This window comes from Dipodomys spectabilis, unplaced genomic scaffold (genome assembly GCF_019054845.1).
Source record: "Dipodomys spectabilis isolate Male_0828 unplaced genomic scaffold, ASM1905484v1 ptg000093l, whole genome shotgun sequence".
NCBI classification, from domain to species: Eukaryota; Metazoa; Chordata; class Mammalia; order Rodentia; family Heteromyidae; genus Dipodomys; species Dipodomys spectabilis.
The window spans coordinates 1,406,302-1,415,792 of record NW_024870770.1 but is presented as its reverse complement, the minus strand read 5'-3'; the positions used below and the strand labels follow the sequence as shown (position 1 = coordinate 1,415,792).

The 9,491-nt window shown below is 35.4% G+C and overlaps 1 pseudogene; it reads right to left on the bottom strand.

The window, feature by feature from the left end:
- Positions 1-4,483: 4,483 nt before the first annotated feature.
- On the bottom strand, positions 4,484-4,580 carry LOC122112314 (annotated as a pseudogene).
- Between the last annotated feature and the right edge of the window lie 4,911 nt (positions 4,581-9,491).

Below are 9,491 nucleotides of genomic sequence, written 5' to 3'. Positions count from 1 at the left end.
CTCTCTTTTTGGAAACATGATTTATTTGACCCAAATGTAAACTATTCAGGAGTTTGATTCTTCTCCCTCAATTTTGTAGAATTAGATGATTTTTTAGCTTCATCCTAGCAATGTAATTTGAGAAATCCTACATCAAGCAACGTATTTCTTTCACTAGAATTGAAGCCTCTTTCAAACAATTCATAATAGGTTTTTCTTCTCTTTGCTTGCATCTGTAGTTTTATTATCTTCATATATTTTATGATCTGTCTGTGTATGACAAAGACTGCTGTGAAAATAAAAAGACCTTTCGCAGCATTTATCATTTATATACCATCCATAGATAGGAAGTTGTTTAAATATTACTGAAATTTCTTTGGAATAAGTCATGTTCACCTTGATTATCGTGAAAAAGAAGAATTGGTTTCTCAGCATTTTAGGTAAGAACTTGATTGAAAGAAACAAAAGGAAAAGTGAGGAACAACCCAACACATGCATTCAAATGAAACAAAACAACCCAAGAAATCAAATTAATTCAGTACTCAAGAACCTGCAGGAAATGCAAAGACTTAAAAACACATCAGCTATGACAAGTTTATGAAAATCCTCACTACATTTGAGTCAACTCTTTTGAGGATAGAGGTTAAAGCCCAGACTGGAAAGAAAGATCTTTACACAATGCCATGCACCTGTTACTCTAAATACCAGGAAGGATAACATAACGTGGACTGAGCCCAAGGTCATACACAAGTATCTGAAAAATAATCAGAATAATTTAGGGCTGGGGACAAGACAAAGTGGTAAGAACACTGATTTAGGGGACACAAGACACTCAATTCAAACTCTAATATTTGGGTATTAAAGTAAAAAGCAATGATATTAAATAATTGGAATAATTGTAAGATTTGAGTATTTGAGTGGAAAAATGCACGAGAAAGATAGAATGAACCCATGTTGCAATGCTTTCAACTTAAGTGAAAATGTTTTATGGTACTTCAGACAAAACAGTTACCCTGCAAATGCCATGGTTGTGCATTTGGGTGATAGAAATACTTTACTTACACAGGTGTAAATTAAATAGCTTTTATTTGGGTAGATTGTACTTCTTGAACTAAGAGCCTGGATGATGTCCCTGAGATTTTTCTCTCAAGGATACCACTCTACTACTTTGAGCCACAGTTCCAATTCTGATTTTCTGTTGGTTGTTTGGTGATAATAGGCTCCTGGACTTTCGTGCCCAGGATGGCTTCAAACCATGTTCGTCAGATCTCAACTTCCCGAGTAACCAGGACGACAGGCATGAGCCGTCGATAGTATTAATAATTTAGTAAATTGTACAGTTACTGAAGTTATACATTATCATTATAACTTGTGTAATGTATGTGTGTATGTATATATCAATGCATACGGATAGAAATATTTTAACATATTTTTGTATCTACAGTAGATTTATGAAATCATCCAGTATAAAATAAAATGGAAATAAAAGTTAATAAGGAGCAAAACAAAGGAAATTATCACATGTTTCTTGTTGCTAAATGCAATATGAATTGCGAGAATCAGTTTTGGAAAACCATCTGTACATTAACAAAATGGATAAGAGCTATTAATTCCAATCCATCTGTTTGCCCATGGTGTGCAACCTCACACATGAGTGTCAAAATCAAACCACACTTTTTGCCTTTGTTTTTAACTCACCTGTTATAATTTAAGGATTTGATGAAGTAATCCAATAAAGTTTTAAATAATATTATTTGAGGCTATGAATTATAGCTGAAAATGATTTTAAATACGATCATAGCTAATTAAATTGCATATTTCTTACTTTTACTCTGTCATGTCCCTCATTCCCACATTAGGAAAGTTTATAGAAGGTTCTCACTAAATTATATGAAAAAAATATATTGAAAGCATATAGGCACAGTGTGGTTTTAGCTTATTGAGACTTGTAGGTGGAAATGTGCTTTTGACGACTTGCAATACATTCTGATGAAGATGAAAGGAGGGATGTTCTTATTCTGAAAAACTGGCTAGAGGATTGCTCCCACAAAGGTAGTGATGAATTCTTCCAAGAGGTTACAGTAAAATCACTTTCACAACCATGTTCACTGCTGCACTATTCACCGTAGCCAAATTACGGAGAAAGCCCACATACCCTTTGGCGGAGTGATGGTTGGAGAAAGTATGGCACATATACACAATTGGATTGCACCTATCCATTTTGAAGACTGTTAAATTATTTGCAAGGAAATGGAGAGATATAAAAATATATTAAGTGAACTAAGTCAGAGCCAGACACACAAAGGACCCATGTTCTGTCTCATATTTGGAAGCTAGAAATTTATACAAGTTTACACAAAAATATTAACCAAAGCATGCTATTTGCAGAGGAGTATTTCAAAGGTGTAATTTCTTATGAAATTGAACTTTAATCCAACAAAATGAATACCAGCAAAATATCACTTGGAAGATGTGAGTGGAAGTCAAATGAAGGAATAAAAAGAGTTATGGAGGAAGAGAGTGAAGGTATAATATTCAATGCAGATAGTATGAAACTAGAAAAATTAAAGTGGGGTGAGGTTTGGAAGGCTGTGGAAAAGTTATATAAAGGTCCATTATACTTAAAAAAACTGATTTATTGAATGGAAATTCCATGGTATAAGTATTTAAGATAATAAAATATAATTAAAAACAATGGAAATATCTGACATCAAATTCTATTTCCATCTCTTTAAAAAAATAAAATTATTTGCTCTATACTTTGATCAGAGGGATGGATTTTGTGGTGAGCTTGATCATTGCACATCTGTCTCTCTCTTCCTCTCTCCCTTTCATGGTTCTCATAGGTAATATGATTGCTCCATAATTATCCTAATTTATTTTGCTTTTATATTTTTGGTTGCATCATTTCACTTTCTGCTCTGCCATTTCCCAATTCATTTACATTGAAGGCATTATTTCCTATTTTCTCATTCCTAGAATAAGCTGCACATGAATACACCACTGGTCCTCATTTTCAGTCTGTACCTTTGAATACGGAGGAAAATCTTCCTCTGCTCTCTACCAATTCCCTACTCTCCAGTTAGAATAATTTAGAATAGTAAAAATGAAAAAAGAGAAAATAAATAATAGTGAAAAAACAGATGAAGAAAATTCACCGGATATTTCTGACCAGTTCATCCAATGTGAACTATTGGGGAAATACATGGACAGCTCATTCTCACTGGCACTCAAATTCTCTGGTTAGGCAATTCTGATGAAGTTGAGGAACAAGATGAAAAAGTGAGAAATGGTAACAATTGCAAGAGAAAAATGGAATAGGATCCAGGTAAATTTCGTTTTGGTCTGATGAAAATAATCGCCTTACTACAGTGCAGAGACTACTTTCCAAAAGGCCACTCATGTGAATACTAGGGATGACAATGAGTATACCCCTCTACATCGAGAAGCCTACAGTGGAAACTTAGACATTGTCCATGAGTTGGTGGCTCAAGGCAGATATTCATGTAATAACTGTGAATGGCTGGACACCCATGCACAGTACTTATACATGGAATAATACCAGAGTGGCTTCTTTATTTCATCATGATGCAGATACCAATGGCCAAACTAAAGGCCTCTTGACCCCCTTGCATCTTGCTGCTGGGAATAGATATAGCAAAGATACGCTGGATCTCTTTATGGTGAATCATTATATCAAACCAGGTCTGAAGCACAACTTGGAAGAAACTGCATTTGATATTGCCAAAAGGATAAATATGTATCACTACCTCTTTGAAGTTTTGGAAAGCTGTACAAATTGTTCTCCTCAGTCCTAATGGTTCGGTTAAGTTTCTTAAATTTCAAAATTTCCAGTCCATCCTATGTGTCCATACAAAATATTTTCACAATACAAAGCAACAGCAATATCTTACTTTAAAAATTCTTGGATTCCATGATATTCTTCCAAATGAATTGCCTGACTTTGATGTCAAAATATACTTGAGTTGTTTGTATACATCTATAATGATTTCTGTAGAGTTTGTGATTTTTTAATAAGAAATAATTTTAACTGATCTGTTGAAATGAGTAGTGCAGAAACTAAAGATATTTCTGGTGCTTGTCTTAAAAAAGTATATTTTAAAATATTTAGTATTCTGTTTGTATAATGACCATAATCTATTTCATTCTCTCCTAGATATAATACTTTGAATTCGAAATTGTTTTATAATATATAGATTCATTAATAAATGTGTCCTTTCAGATTGCATTCGATATAGAAACAGTTTAAGATTCCTTTAATTCCTAGGTCCTTATATAATTTTATTTCTTTGGGATAAAATGACAATGTTATGTTATTTCAAAAGTTTTATAAACGTTATGCTATGTAAAGGCCTTTTTAAAAAGGTGAAGTTTGAATGATGTCAAACTAACTTTTGTTTCTATGAATTACATGTATTATTACACTTGTATATTTGTAATCAACATTTTAATAACTGCTTTTCATTCTTGCATCTGAAGAATGAAAAATATTCAATACTTCCCAAATTTTCATATCATCCTTGTGCAAGAGCCATGTAAATCTTTGTATTGTAATTCAGGTAGACGTGATGCTGAACCAAGTAGTATCCTGTAAATTTAAGTAATTAATGATGCAATCTTAAGACAGGCATATATCCTTGGTTGCCTATTTGTAACAAGGAAACCTTATTGTTCCCAAAATTGCCATTTATCTTATTTCTGTAAAATTCTGTTTATGGTGGAAAAAAAAACTTATATTGCTTGTTTGATTGCTCACATTTGCAATTTTTTTCTATGACTATTTTAAGTCTTTTTCATTTGAAATTTGATAATACTTTGATAATACTTTATAGCTAGGTTCAAAGGTGATGACTTTTCAAGTACTTATTAATTAACTGATTTAGCTTTGTGGAGCTAATGGATTCAAAGTAAGCCTTGCTTAATAGCTACTTCTAAACTTCTCCAGCTTAAAATTTCCCAAATGAAGTCTTACTGGCACAAATGTGTCCTTGACCCTTTACCCTTGCTCCATGTAGGAACAGACCAACCAGAATATCTTACCCTGTCAGCATAGAATGACTTATTGGAGCAAAACTAATCTTAGTTACAAGGGATCATAGAGAGACGAACAGTTCAGACAGAACTGTTCAGACAGAAGGTATTTTTTCAAAATATAATTGTTTATTACACCTTTTCATTTCAAAAGTAGCTAAAGCCAAGAACGGGAAAAAATGTTCATATGTATGATTACCTAATGTCTTGGCATGTCTACCATCCAATCAGGCAGGAACTTACACCATTGATTTTCTATCACCAAATATATTCCATAGCTCCAGGAGAAGTCCATATGTTTCTCCTCGTTATTAGGCCTTAAATTTGTAATGTTTTAATCACAGTGTTTCCTCTTGCCTCTAGGCTGTATATCTCTGAATGGTAAAGCTTTAGCTCTAATTCTACCAAACACTGAGGTAGAGGTAATGGAATAATACTTTAAAACAGTTGCCTTTGATACACTTACCACAACAGAACAATGCAAAACATTTTCTTACATTATATATAATTATATGTTTTATATTTATATGTGCTGATTTTATATGTCACACAGTGAATCTTATTAGAATTAATTGATAATTTGACAAATCAATTTATATTTATTCCAATAAATAGATTGGAATATAAATAATCAGGATTAGAATATATAATAGAATATAAAAAGTATCAATGCAATGTTTTCAGTATAAACTTGTGATACCTTCTAAGTGTTCTTGGTCTTCTGAATTCACATGGTAAAAAAACAATGTTGTTTTCCTCTAATCTATAAGGGATTTTACTCTGCTGCTCTGTTTATTGTTTTAACTTGCTGGTCCCAAACTGTTTTTTTTTTCCATATTTCTGAAGTATTCCTACTGATTATACTCAAATTTTGCTGATATGATGTATAAAAGGTATTATTCTTCCACAGGATCCATGGGTCCTAGGATCCCAGGTCCCAGTTATCTGCATCATCAGATAACTAGGGCTAGAGTTCTTACCTAGGCCCATGCAACATGCCAACAGAAAGTAATTGAAGACCCATCTCAAATTCTCATTTCCTATATTTCAGGGCCCCAATTCTTTGAAATGCAGGAATTAGCAGTAAGTAATTGGGAAATGAAAGGCAACTTAAAATGCAAGATGAAATCACAAAATGTGAAAGTACAGTAGTACAAACTTTCAATTTTCAGATGACCATCACATATGATTGAACAGGACCACAAATGTCACGAGATTATGTGTAATACCCCTCTCCTAATGATTAATGATTTCAGACCAGCATCAGCAGGCCAAAAAAGAGTTCCTGGAACAATAGATCCATAATTGGTCTACAAATGCTAGGAATGCTTTACATAGAGGTCAAATATAATTCAGAAAAACATTAATTGAGAAGATCCTTAGTGCTTCAAAACACTGGTATTCCATAAACTTGGTTCTGTAGTATAGAAATTTTGTCATTGTCAAACAAATGATTACCTACATTTCATCTCCTGAAAATATGTTCTTTTTCAAATAAACTTTTTAAAATCACATTTGCCAAATAACACTTAACAAGTAGATGATATTTAGTGACGTTAGTAGTTTTTCAAGTGTAGGGAGCAAGTTAAAATAGAGTTGATTTATTTACTCAGCACTAATGCCAAACAGGTTCAACCATTCATTAAAGTGTAGAAATATTACCCCCACCCAAAACCATTTGTGTTTTTCATTAGGTGACTTCAAAAATTTGTTAAATAGAGTTCCGGGAAGATGGCGGAGGAGAAGCTGGAATCTGAACAAGCTCTTGCATAGAAAACAGTTTCAGAGTTCCAGTGAACAGTCCCAAGCCAGAGAATCACACCAAGTGTGCCATCACAGGACAGAGAGTTAGTCAAGAGAGGGGAAGCCAAGCAGACACATCTGAGCAGCTGCCGCTGCGGCGGCAGGGTCGCAGCAGCGACCACCGCTGCGGAGGCATACCTGAGATGCAGTCGGGGACGAAGGAGCCAGACGCAGCGGACGAGCGGATTCTACTCAACACCAGCAAGAACCGACAAGGAGCGGACAACTTCATCCTGCACTTTGCAGACCAGAGACGACCCGGGATCCAAGACTCCGCGTGAGTAGAAGCCCCACTTCCTCACTCCTCTGGGAGCAGAGGAGGGAAGGCCACCCCTCCCCCACCAGCACCGGTGATCTCCATCTTGGATACCGACAAAGCTCGGAGGAGCGGCTAGCTCCAGCTCAGGCCTTGGAATAAAACGAGTCATTTAGCAGGTCACAAGAACTTAACGGCGAAGTGACCTCACAGACTCAGTTCCATCCAGAGAAAAGTCACCCAGGTCAGGCGCCAGCCATTGGAGTGGCTCTCCTCACCGGGTAACCAGAGCTGCCCCGCCCTCTAGCAGGCACCACAATCAATTGAAAAACAGAAACCCTGAGAATGGCTCCAGGCTGGGTGCTGTGAGTTTTTTTTCACAAAATAGCCCCAGGGAAAAGCTACTGTTCTTTGAAAGGCCTCAACTCTACCCAGAACCTAGCCTCATCACTGCATCCCCCTCTTTTGTGATTCTCAAAGCAGATCACCCTCCCAGTAAACTAACCTGGGAGGGGGATCTCAAAAACTTGGGTAAAGCAGAGCATTTTTCTGCTTGTTCCAACAAACTGACTTAAGAAACCAATCAAGCCACAGGACCTCAAGCTGACCAGAGACTCCAACCAGACTCTGGTTACAGACAAAAGGGAGATACAGGACTCTTCCCACCCCTCCCAAAAAAAAAAAAAAAAAAATCAAAGAACTTTTTTTTTTTCTTCTTCTTCTTTTTTTTTTTTCTTTTCCTTGTTTTGTTTTTTTTTTCATTTTTTGTTACCTTATATATATATATAAAATTTTTTTTTGCTTTTCTAAAACTTTTATTAATCTTTAATTTTTGCCTCTTCTGAAAAAATAATTGTTTTCCATTAACTTTTTTTTTTTTTTCTCCTCTTATAATTTTTATTTTAGGAATACGTGAATGTGTGTTTTCTTTTCTTTTCTTGTCTTCTTTCTCTTTTTCTTTCATTCTTAATTATCTTTTTGTTTTTTTTCTAGCTCTACTGAACTTCTGATCTTTTCTTCTCACTTTCCTATCCTTTCCATCTTTTCCTCTTTGTTCATCTGTATGTGACTTAACTCTTGTCCTGCACATCCTCAGATAAACCCGTAGTTAACCAGTAGACCCTATCCCCCATTGTGTACACACTTAATCCACAAACTTATTACTCAATTCAAAACCTCTGAGACTTAAATTCATTAATAGCAGTACTACCTCTTTATACCTATATAATATTTTAAGCATTTTTTAAAAGTTTTTCTCATCTCCTCTATGTCCCTCCCTTTCTCTCAACATATTCATATTCCTCTATAAATAGATGGTCTTTTAATCTCTAAAATAATATTAATTTTTACGTTTCTATTTTATTTTCTGGTCTCTTTTCATTCCCCTTTCCCTTTCTTCTTTTTCTCTCTCTCTCTACTTACATCCTACCCAACCTATTTCCTGCATTGTGATTAGGACATAGTTAACTCTCCCTGTGCCTCCCCACACCAATCTATTCCTATTTTTTACCCACATCTCTCCCTAACCCTAATAATTTCTGGTTTTCCAAATTCTTCTCTGCGGTTCGAAGTCCTTTAACATATAGTTGTTTGATGTCGAATAGATGTATCTGTTGAACTAGATTGTATCTGTAGACTATTGACTGTACAAATGCAAACTTTGGTTGATGGTTGCCTTAAGATAGTGTTCTAGCACAAAACTGGTGCTATCTTCATTTCAAATGGGCAGAGTAAGCCGGAAAAACACAAGAAAAATGGCAAATTCGGGCATCTCAATTCCCAATCCTGATAATCAGGGGTTAGAACAGATAATGAATAATCCAGAGGAGAGTTCCCAAACAGCTCTACAAACACTGCTGGCAAACATGATAAATGAAAAGTTTGACAACGTACAAAGGACTCTGTATGAGCGTGATAGGAAGAGAGAGGAGGCATCCCAGAAGTTTATACAGGAATATCATAAGCGTGAGGAAGCTACTCAAAAACTGATACAGGATTTGCGTGAACAACTTGAGAATACTCAAAGAGAAAGAGAGGAATGGCGTGAGCAGGCTGAGAACACTCAAAGAGATCTGCAGGAATCCAACGAACGGGAGGAAGCTAATCAAAGAGTAATACAGGAATTGAGAGACCAGGTAGAGAACACACAAAGATCACTAAAGGCATTCATGGAATCCATTAACAAAGAGCTGAAGGAAGTCAGGGAGACCACAAAGGGAATGCTGAATGGAACCCAACAGAAGGAATGGGAGCCCAAAGAAACCATAACCAATCAACTAAGTGATTTGAGGACAAACACTGAACACCAAATTAAGGAAGTAAAGAAATTCATACACGACCTAAAACAGAGCTTCAACAAAGAACTTGAAGCCATCAAAGCTGACCAACTAGAAGGAAAAGA